This window comes from Lates calcarifer, unplaced genomic scaffold, assembly GCF_001640805.2.
Source record: "Lates calcarifer isolate ASB-BC8 unplaced genomic scaffold, TLL_Latcal_v3 _unitig_195_quiver_2505, whole genome shotgun sequence".
Taxonomy (NCBI): Eukaryota; Metazoa; Chordata; class Actinopteri; family Centropomidae; genus Lates; species Lates calcarifer.
In genome coordinates, this window is record NW_026115878.1 from 1 (window position 1) to 11,949 (window position 11,949).

The 11,949-nt window shown below is 42.2% G+C and overlaps 1 pseudogene; it reads left to right on the forward strand.

The window, feature by feature from the left end:
• Nucleotides 1-658: 658 nt before the first annotated feature.
• Nucleotides 659-11,911, forward strand: LOC108891435 (uncharacterized; annotated as a pseudogene).
• Nucleotides 11,912-11,949: the final 38 nt, after the last annotated feature.

Below are 11,949 nucleotides of genomic sequence, written 5' to 3' on the forward strand. Positions count from 1 at the left end.
AGATCATGTGAATGGAGGAGGGATGGACAGGGTAAGTAGGATGTGTTTGGGGGGCCAGTTGGCACTTGAGGGCAGCATGAGGTTGTAACAGGAGGTGGTGGACCATTTGTAGTCACATGACTGACAGGCAACCCACCGTCACCTCGGAAACCAGGAGTGCCGGCTCTCTCTTATCCAATCATGTCAGGAATGCTGGCCGTCACTCGGCTGAGGCTATTTCTGCTGTCTGTCGCTAGTGCTTGGTAGTGCTAAGAGTCTGGCATACAGGGATCCTTCTTTTTTTTGTTGTTTTTTTTGTTGTTTTTCCCCCTCACCCTTCCTCTCTATAGCCTTCACTCTGCTGCTCCTTTACTCCTTTCAGTGTGTAGTGTAAAGTTGTCAGCTCCTCTGCAGTGGCTGCTTAGTTTTTTGGTGTGACTTCTTTCCTCCATACAGTTTACTGCGGAAGGAAAGTTGTGGAAGAGACTCGGACAGGGTGGGAGGGAGGGGGGGTGGGGAGGCGAGAGAGAGTGGAGGAAAAAAGGGGATCAGTCATCTAGCCAGCCAAAGGAGAGAAGTGGGCGACACTAAGAGACAGAGACCGGAGCCAGAGGGAGAACCAAAGAGCCAGTCAGAGAGAAAGTGAGAGGGAACGGGAGCTGTGGGACGTGAGGTGAAAATGGCACAACGTCTGCGTTTGTACTTTGGCTCAGGCCGCAGTAACACAGCCCCGGAGATACTGGAAGGAGACTCTGAGGAGCAGCAGGGGAGACAATGACGTGGTCACGGCGCTCCGCATGCAGCCACCTCCGGTATCGAGGCCTTCTCAGGATCAAGCTGTGCAGCATGTCCAACCAAGGGCTTCTGGTTCACGCTCTGACCTTCGCTTAAACGCAGCTCCTCCATGTTCATACCCCAGCTTGCTGCCTACGCTGGACCCACGGGCCCACTAAGAGCTCCTCCATGCACATCTCCCTCCAGCGTTCCAATGGATCGAGTAATGGAGATTCCAGTGGCCATGCTGATGATGGTCCACCACCTTGTTATACTCCCCCGGGACCTGCGCCTGCTTATACCGAACCACAGATTCAAACAGATGTTCTGCAACAGCCGCCGCCTCCATATTACAGCACAGATTCTTTAAACTCACAAACTTTTCTGACAGAGCCAAACCTGCCTAAACGCAGGGTCTTCAGTATCGGTTCAAATGGCCATACTGTATATAGCAGAGGACAACCTGGTATCAGTGTTGGTGGAATTTGTATCCAGAGGAACTCTCCTGATGGTTCTGATATCCAGCATTTCAGAATCCTTCCTTATGGTGGTACAGGCTGGTCTGTCCAGCAGCAGAGCTTGGACCATTACTCAGGTGTTAATGGTGGAACACAGAGACTAGTGTTCCAGCTCCAGCAAAATCAGAACCAGGATCAGAGCCAAGGCAGACAACAGGCTGCTGCATCACAGGAAGAATGCGCAGATGTTGGCTTTTCTAGCCCAAGAGGTAGCCGCGTGGTGCGTTACCCTAGAATTCGACTGGAGAGGAGCTTGTCTCATCAGAGGCTGTTACTGGAGAATCAACATCAGTTAACTGGTGGAGCTAGCCAAGCTGTTGAGGAGACCCAAACAGACATGGAGGCAAGAAACAGATCAAATGGTTGTACTTTCCAAATCAGTGGGGATACTCCCAGAAGGCAGCCTCATTTCAAGATATATTTCACCCCGGGTGGAGGTGGAGATCAGGATGTGAGCGTTGGCAATGATTCGGCGAGGAATAATCCCAAGGTAAACATTATCGGAAAAGCTTAGTCGTGCTCTTAGCCTGTCTCTAAAATGTTGGGTGAAAAAAGTTTTTAAATGGAAAAAGATTTTGTTAAGTATCTCCCTGGTTTATGTTGGAATTATAAAACACTACACATGATTCATAGGCTACTTGTCTTAATAGTAAATAAATATGACAAATAGTGGAGGAGTCATCTTTCTTAAATGACATTTAGTTAAATATATCTAAGCTCTTACATGCTCTGTCCAAAGGAACGGGAGGAATCAGAAGCAGAGTGAAATCTATGCAATGTAACCTATGTAAACTTTTCACATCCAATTTGGAAAGATGCTGGTATTTCACTTATTTCGCTCACTGAATCCAGCCCAGATGAGGAGAGAGCCGTATGGTGCAGGAAGAGGGTGGTGACATTCTGGGAAGTGAAAAACATAGACATGGTTTCTGAGCTAAAGCACACACACACTGGCTTTCTTTCACTTGACAACCACAGGTATTTGAAATTTTACACACATCAGCCAATTCAGTCATGAAAGGAAAACAGGAACAGGCTCATGGATGAATGGATAATTTCTCCCCATGCACTTGTTGCCTTCTGTTTCACAGAAATGTGACACATAAGTTTGGTAATACCCTCAACTGCAGCCAGTGCTCTTTGAGAGTTGGCTGTTTCTATCTTTAGTCTGTTTCGAGCGTGGTTGTTGATTTTGAGAGTGGGCAGGCGGCATGTCTTCTTTGGCTCTAGGCTGGTATGGATCCGTATCCTCGCAGCTGCTCTGTGAGTGATTAAGAACTAAGATGTCATTACAGCCCAAATGACGATCAAGAAGTTTCACAAACTGCATCAGTGTTTCCTGAAAGCCTGGCATGTTTTGATGTTGCTATCTGCTCTCCTTTGCTCAACCTTTGGAAGTAAAACAGATCTAAAGGTGGCACTTTCATAATCGTACCTTTTAAATCACTTTGTATATTGGACTTTTCGCCAGCAGTAAGTTCTCTAAACCATTTTTTGCTTAATTTTACTACCTGGATAATTAACTGAAATCTCAGGCTCCAACTCTAAGAAATAATGTATAGTAGATATTTAGTAGTAGTGGTGGTAATACGTCAAGATATACAGCCATGTATCAGAAAAGGCAGTAAAGAAGCAGACTGTCAGCAAGTAAACACGGATGTAAACAACCCAAGCTTTAGAATATATATATATATATATATATATATATATATACACTGTATATAATATCAGTTTTGGAAATGTTTTGACAGGTTACACACAATGTGTTTTTTTTTTTGTTGTTGTTTTTTTGGTTAATCGCTTAATCGCTGTTTAATCGCTGAATGTTAACATAACTTTTAATTGTTTAAAATAAAACTCCACAGGGCACTTTTACTGCTGAACAAATTGTACCATAATGGATTAATTATCTGCCACAGTAAGGAGATGAGATAAAACGTGCCCCAGTATCCCAGGATTTATTTCTTACACTAATATTTCTGTTCTTTTATCGTGTGAATAACATTTGCGACCAACATAAAAAGACAAGGATATCCACAGTATACTAAGCATTGTTAACCTTGAATCCAAATGTTATTAATGATACTTCTGGTAAAATATTTCTTTGTCAGTCACAGAGCTGGAGACCTGAGGCATGATCAGACCTTTGATGCTAATATTGGCTGTTCTCCTCTCTCTTATACATCCTCAATCTTAACATATTTTTCGTAATATTTTTAACAGCACTTGGGCCACACTCAAATGTGTTACACACACCTCCTTTCTCTTATTTTAAAACACGCAGTGTTGTGTTACCCCAGGGCATCCCGTTTCTCATGCAACAAGGAAATCCTCATTTAGACCATAATGACAGGTCTTCCCCAACTGGTGGCCTGGAGTTGGAGTGCCCCTTTTTAAAGCCCTGCATGGGATACTACGTGTGTGTGTGTGTGTGTGTGTGTGTGTGTGTGTGTGTGTGTTTTGTGTGTGCCAGCTAGACTAGCTGCAGACAGCTATGCCACTGCGCCATGCCCTCGTTACAGCCGGCCTCGACGCCCCCCCAGTTGCCATTCAGAAAGAGCTCTTGCAGGCCACTGGGCTGGCTATATTTACCTGAGACGGGATTGTGGATGGATGGAGGGGGTGCTCTCTTTTTATTTTCGTCCGGTAGCATGTGAAAGGGATTCAAATTGCTATTGTTGTGAAGGGCTTTTCTCTGTCAACTCTGATCTCTCAGAGTTGCATGGCATTGTAATTCAGTCGTGTCAGCATGGACACTGTTGAGTAGGTGAGACAACCTTTTCACACCTCATTGTCACCCTGGACTTGTTCCAGGTTCCTCTATATCATAAACGCTCAGTCTGTTACCACTTTTTCGTCTAGCACCATAGCAGTTCATTACAGCTACAGTTAGCCTTGCCAGTTCTTATCACTTCATCTACCACCCTAAAGCTGTAAAAGAAAATTTGGAGATAAACATTTTTATCTGACTTCCACTGTGGCATGCAGATAGTTTTGGTTTTATTTGTTCAAGTACAATACAGGTGAATGGAATTTAATTTGTGGTGCAAGTGGCATTGAAAAATGAAATTTCATAAATGTAGCAGCCACATTCATAAATGATGTCCATGAAAACTGCTGATAATGTGTGAGTAACAGGGACATTGTCTCTGGAAAGGTATTTAACTCTTATTTTTTTGTTTATTTCATTTTTCATAGCTGTGAGCACCGCAAAATGAAATTGTATTCTCTTTCACTGTGAAAATGTAGCGGCAGAAATTTCTGAGACTGTTACATAAAACCAAAACTATCTGCATAAAGCCAGAAGTATGTGAGAGTTTTGTGATTTGGATGAATGAGATGATGAGTATTCTGAGTTTCACTTTAGCATTTTTATACAGGCCTCCTTCTGCCTTGTGGCTTTTTCACTCTTCGTCCCTCCTCCTTCTCTTGGTCGTTTAGTGGCACCCCCCACCCCTCCCTCCAAGTGTAACCTGGCCCTGGGAGGCAGCTGCAGGCTCAACTGTGACCCTTTGATGACTCTGCAATTATATCCCTCTGCATACACATACCCACAGCTTAAAATGCTTGTTATGGTTATGGACAGAAAACAACAGCCATGTGTCCTAGGATTACATGTGTCCCATAGGAAACTGCCATTGCTGCTTCATATGCTGCAAGCTACAGGGTCACTGCTGTTTATATGTTCAACTGTTTGTTTTCAAGCGTGGTAACAAATGAGATTTGCAGGTCAAGATGAATTGCTCATAGTGACTCATCAGTGCTGAAAGGCTGGTTTGCTGAATCTTTGCAACATCAATTGTAACTATAACCTTTAATTTGTGAAGTACTTTTCAGAACAAAGTGACACACTGCTTCACAAATTCACACCGTAGGTTACAGATCAACACGATAAAGAACGTTATATGATACTGTTATGTGCAATGTTGTGTTCCAGGTTCGCCTTTGTTGCTCTCTCCTAATGCAGATCAAGCTCATGCTTTGCTGTTTTGAATTTCTTTGGAGTTATGCAAGCAGTAAATTAATTGTCTTTTTGGTTTGGGAAATGAAAGCAGATACTGCGGTAATTTACACAGCAGTGGTTCTGGCTTTCCCAAGAAGGAATAGTTTTAACTGTGTGTCTATGTGTGAGTGTAAGTGGTTGGATGTGTGTTTCACAGAGAGCACACATGCATTCACAAGTGTCTGTTTACGTGCCTGTGCATTAATAACTCAAGTGTTTTTATGTGACTCATTTGTAACCTTTCACCGTTGAATTCCAGGTCTGTTAACTGTGGTGGGAGCCCAGAGCACTCGCTCCCCAACTCTGCTTTTACTTTTTCCTTCTGACAATCAAAGAAAAAAAAGAGTGTGATGGCTGTACACCTTAACCTCAGATCAGTGTGAAACACTGTACTTGGAAAGCATAGTTGTAAGAAACTACCAGCTGTGCCGACCTATAATCTAATGACTTATATTTTTTTGTTTGCTTTATATTATTTGATTTTTGTAAAACTGCATTTATTCAGATTTTAAGAAGTGCTAAGGTCATAATCACTGGTTTTCAACCTTTTTACACATGCACTCATTATTTTTCAAAACTCTTTTTCGCTGCGTCAAATATTATAAAATTTTATTGTCAAATCAAGTGCATATTCAGGATTTCCTAGACTTAAAATATTCAATTTGAAGTTGTTTCCATAACATTATACTGAATTTTTTATAAGTGTGCTTCTTTTGTGCAACAGTGAAACAACATTTACAGATCTCACCGTATTTAGAACTTATTCTGTTGTACTTTAAAGCTTGAAAAATGGATGAACATTGCATGCAGCACAACAGACTGCAGGGTTTCTCTTTTATTAAAAAAAGTCTTCAGCTGTCAGCAGTTGGTAATATATATATATATATATATATATATATATATATATATATATATTTTGCTGACAACCCATTAAGTCTCCCACAACCCACAGGTGGATCACAGCTCAAAGTCAGACACATAGGACTGACAGAAATAGTAGAAATTAATGTTAGTCAATGCCTGTTGTCTAAATAAGTTGTGTCCCACACACAGGCTTCTTCCAAGAATGGGCTTTTCCATCTCGGACAGGTAATCATTGCTCCCCCGGGGGCTGCTGCAGTGCAGCTGAATCATCCGTCAATCTCCCCCTTTTCCTCTCAGTCTGCATTAATTATGGCAAAAGGATGGACAAATCTGCAGGTTTCTCCCTGATTCTTCCCTGTTGTCACATTCATCCTTCTCTCCCTCTGTCTGGCTGACTTGGCTTCTGTCTGGTGGCAGTGGATGTTATTTTTCCTTGCTGGGTTCACGGGTTCTTCTCCTATGAAGTAATACCAAAGGCCTGTCCATAGATAAAACCCTAGACTGAGCCTTGTGCCTGGACACCTGTGGAAATCTGTGCTGATTGGTAGACAAGATGAAAGCTTTTCATTTGACAAAGTATAACAAAACAGCAAATTTTGTGTAATATTTCCTGAGAAATGTAGTGGAAATTGCTCAGAATGGCTGAAACTTAATTGCTTTCCTGTTTTGCAACCATCTGAGTTTTTCAGATTTCCACAAGTTTTCCTTCATAAAGCTGGAGGTTATTTTTGGATGAGGCTCTCCATGAAATGAAAACCTTTCTCTTTCACTCTTTGTGTGACAAATAAGCACAAAATGCTGCTGGATTCTTCTGATGCATTAGTAAATTCACCTCAACATTGTGGTTTTACCCTCTCTTTCCCTGCTGGAAGTTTTGGTATTCCCCAGACACTCAAAAAAAACTGTTATTTCTAAAATCAAACTGCTGAAGGTGACCTCCTTGTTTTCTCTCCTAGACCAGAGATGATTTCCTGGGTCAAGTTGATGTTCCTCTCAGTCATTTGCCGGTGAGTCATTTGCATTTCTGTTAGAACAGTGTTTTGAATACTCAGCTTTTTCTTATCTTTATCTTTTGTACTGCCTGAGTAACCTCTGTGAAGGTCAGGAACAGAGTGTGTTTAGTGTGTACCTGTCTTTGAGTGTGAGAATGCACTAGGCACACAAGCAGCGTTTTGTTGTGATCAAACAGCACACTCCTTGTTGGAAACAGACAGCAGGGTGCGGACTGTAAACAGAGGTGCCTGTCCTGAGGGCGGGCTACCCTCACAACCAATGGAAAAAACCTATACTTGTCAAATTCGCACACTCGCATGTACTCTCTTGGAAACTGCAGACTGCTGGGACAACAGCTTTTGAAAACAATCACATGCGCAAGCAGTGTGTTCTGCTTGGAAGTTTTTTCAGTTTATGTTTGATGAGAGTGAACAGGACCTGAAACTAAAACAAACAGACCCACAGCTCAGTCTGACGCAGCACATCTTCTGCTCAATCGAGAACTGTGCTGTCAGACTGGTCGTGGCTCTGCAAAGTTCTATTTGCAAAGTTTTGAAACCTTAAAAGCATATCAGTAAAAGGTGTTGGGGTTAATTATTAATGTCCTGTTGGGCTCCCACAGGGCCAGGGAATTAGTTGCAGATAAAAGCAACAGCTGAGTCATTTGAGAGGTGAAGTCACTGGACAGGATAAGGAATATTTGGTCCTGATGCAGCTAATTCTGCTGAATGCTGAAAATCTTATCTAAACCATTAAACAAATTGACTGAGCATGAGTAAGTTACCTCTGTGCTTGTGTAGACACTGCAGTCTAGATTTTAGGTGTGTTTGGATTGGATTCAGTAGTTTTATGCATGACTACATGTTGTAGAATTTGCAGTCTTATTCATAGTTACTGGACATTTCTTTAGTCATCACCTATTTTTCTATACTAGCTTCTCCTAGATACTCTTCTTTGACTTTTCATGAATCAGGCCAGCCATGCTGACTCATCAGAAGCCGTCTGGTAGCTACATTTGCTGTGGAAGCTTGAACTACTTCAGCTGTTTCCTAACACAGTTTCATGCACCATACAGCATGAAACCTGTGCCAGTTCTTGTCCTCACTCAAGCCATGGTTTGCGTTAGTCACACATAAGATATGTTTTTCAAGGCTTTTAAGAGCAGTGTTCTCAAACAGTTATTTGGATGCAAAACTTAATATCATAATATCAAATATCTTATACAGATAATTCTTAATGCCTAAGATATTAAGGACAGTTTGGTCCTAATAACTCTCTCCTCTGCATTATTATTTTTGTTATTATCAAACTTGCCCTTGAGATTGTACTTTTTAATATGAAAACTGACAGTCTGCTCTAGTTACATTACAAAGCAGTATGTGGTGAGTAGCCAGTGTGGACTGGTTTGGCCCAGTCGGACAGCAGTGGGAGATTGCTGTGAATTACAAAAGACCTCTGTGCTGTTCAATATGTAACAGGAGAAGCTCAGCATTGCATAATGGCTGTGCAGAGGGTTGCAGCCGTGTTGTAAACTCATGACTCTGTTATTTTGATACCGTCTAACATGAGTATATGCTTGTGTGTTCAATTGATTGCTGTCAACAAATGCCTCTTTTTAATTTGCAGACAGAGGACCCCGCCATGGAGCGTCCCTACACATTTAAAGACTTCCTCTTGCGGCCCAGAAGGTCAGTTTCTCCCGGATGTGACAAACAGGATGTGACAAGTAATCAGTGAAAATAGATGCCAGTAATGAAGCTTCTTAGTTTGTATTGTTTTGGCTTCAGCAACTGGAGCAGAGATTGACAGATAATTAAACTCACAGTGGTTTTAATTGTGGTTTGAAGCACTATGTAGGCTGGTGTCATATCTCTAGGAAGCTGTACATGTAGAGGTCATTTGAACACTAAAGGTGAAAGAGCATCTGGTGCTAGTTGGCAGTTTGGAAACCCTCCTGTATTTCTAAGCATTGGCCTGCTAGGGGTTCTGAGGGTGCAGACCACCTGGTTTTAATGTACCATTTTCAAGTTTCAACACTACTCTTACTGATGTTATCTTTCCAGTCACAAGTCCAGGGTGAAGGGTTACCTGCGTCTGAAGATGGCCTATCTGCCCAAACAAGGAGGACATGAGGAGGAGGCTGGAGAAATGAGAGAGGAGGCTGAGGTAAGGCATTGGCCACTGTTGTCAACGAGTTAGTTTTAAGTGTTGACTTTGCATTACCTAAGGTTATCTTCTTGACCATCTTGTTCATAAAAACCTGAAGCCTTACCAGATTCTACTTTTATTGTTTCCTTCCACACAAAGAAAACAACGTTTTAAAGAGTTTAAAGATGAAAGTTAAATGTACCACTTTGGACTCACAGAAATGTGAGAGTGTTTTTTTGCTAAGAGTGAGAAGAGAAAGGACAGTTCTTCTTTTTATTCTTTTCTCTAAGAATTCCGGCACTATCTTGCTGCCAGAATCTGGTGAAAGTCTTTTCCAGGTCAGGGTCTGGAAAAACCATTTGCTATACAGCCTGTTATTTGGAGAAATAGGAGCTTCTCCTCTTTTTCGTTATGTGTGTTCTTGCATGCACATGTGTGTTCAAGTGTGGATTTCTTATGGATTGTGGAAGAGTGCTAGAGAGCATGAAAGGTGATATAAATTTTCAGGCGGTGAAAGGCCTCCCAGATAAAGTGACATTTAGCAAGCAAAGTACGAAAACCAAAGTACAAAAACTTAAATGCCACTCTGCTAACCTCCTTTCACTTTGTGTTTTTGTTATGAAAATCCTCATCTTCACTTCACAGTTGCAGTTCTTTTTTTTTTTTTACCTCTCTACAGATGACATGTATTACACCAGCTTTGCTAATATACTATTCTCATGGTTACTTTCTCTGTCTTATCCTAAAAGATCTCAAATTTGTCAACCCTGGTAGCGATGCTGATGCACAAACATTAGCTCAGTCTTGGTCCGAGAGATATCCTAGCTAGCCAGCAGCATGTCAGAGAAAAATAAACAGCAGTAAATGTTAACAAAAACATTTCAAACCACAACGCAGCACTCAGAAAAAAATTAAACATCCACAAGTGAATCCAGCATCTTTAATGTATTTCCACACTTGAATCCCCTTTTAAACCAGACCCATTTGCTGATGCTAGTGTGTCAGACCATCTCACTGGCATATCTATGGGGTCTTTGCCTTGAGCTACCAGTGAGTTACTCAAACTGCCTTATGTAAAACAAAATGCAAACTGTCTCTTTCAGGGGTGGGATGAGTCTGCAGACTCAGGCTCCCAGCGGCCACAGCAGCTGCTGCCCCCATTGCCCCCAGGCTGGGAAGAGAAGGTGGACAACCTGGGGCGCACCTATTACGTCAACCACAACAACCGTTCTACACAGTGGAAACGGCCCTCCAACATGTATGCCTGATCTCAATATTTAAGTTTTTAGTTTTAATCATATTTTTACATTAGGTTAATGATAAATCATCATAAAAGCAGTACCACAGACCTGAATAGTACCTAAAAGTAAATTTTATTATGTAAGTGTATAAATCCGTTTGTGTAAGGGGTCATTTTCATTTGCATAGTAGTAATACTGACTTAATCTGCTGTCCTTTAACTCAGTCATCTTTCCTAGCAGTAATTTTGTGACTTTATTTTGTATGAAATCACTTCTTCTCTCTCAGGGATGTGATTTCAGAGACTGAGAGCGACAATCAACAGCGGCAGATCCATCAGGAAGCACACCGTGTTTTCCGTTCGAGACGCCACATCAGTGAAGACCTTGAAAACGAGCACCTGGAGCCCAGGGACATGGACAATGTGAGAGAGAAGACTGTGCACATACATGTAGTACACACACAAATATTAAGCCACGGCTGTCTCAAGCTATGAGGTCACTAAAATATTATTGTTTCATGGTTGTTTCTGCTTGTTGGTCATGTAGTCCTGGGAGCTCATCACAGAGGAAGATTCTAACGACAGCTTGTCCCAGTCTCTGCCTGGGCCCTCCTCCATCTTGACACCACAGCACCCACCGACACCTGTCACCCGGGAGTTTGCTGAAGATTTGAATCTGAGGTTGTCGCTCACGCCCCGATACCAACGGCGAAGTGCCGGGGCCCAGCTCCGCTTTGGTGAGACTTAACCTAAACCACTCCACATATAAAGGACTTAATGGTGTGAATGTAGGCAGTCAAATTTAATCCCGGCAGCTTTTTTTTTTTACTCTGTACCTGTTAACTTTTTATACAGAGCCAGTTGTCAAACAGACTCCGTTCCTCCAGCATGACAGATGGCGTCAGTGATCAGGCCCAGGCTCCTCCTCTTACGGTACATATTCCTGAACTGCCACATGTCCCTCCATCCTGTCCTCTTACTTCTTTGGCTTCCTTCCTTTCCTTGTTACTTGTAGCATAGTTAACATCCTTTTCTTTGTTCTCTAATTGCCTTAGCAGGTTTGTATTGTTGTTTCATTTACCTCATCTCTGCTGCCGTGTCTCAGTGATGTTGGTGTACCACACATTAAAATCACCACCTCACTTCCTCCTCGCTTTTAAAATTTCCACTCCGTTCTAAGCAGGTGTGCTACCTCCTCACCTTTTCCTTCCTGCTCTCTATGCCACTTCGATTTCGCTGTTCATCTCCTTTCTTCTTGCCTCTGTAGGAGTACCACACCTCTTCCCCCTTCTCCTCTCCCACTACTACTTTCTGCTCTTTGTGAGTCACTCACTGCTATGTTTGATGTATTGTAAAAATATTGGCTCTACACTATTCCAGTAGAAACCAGTGGCAAGGAACTAAGATTAAGACAGCACCACATCAACTCT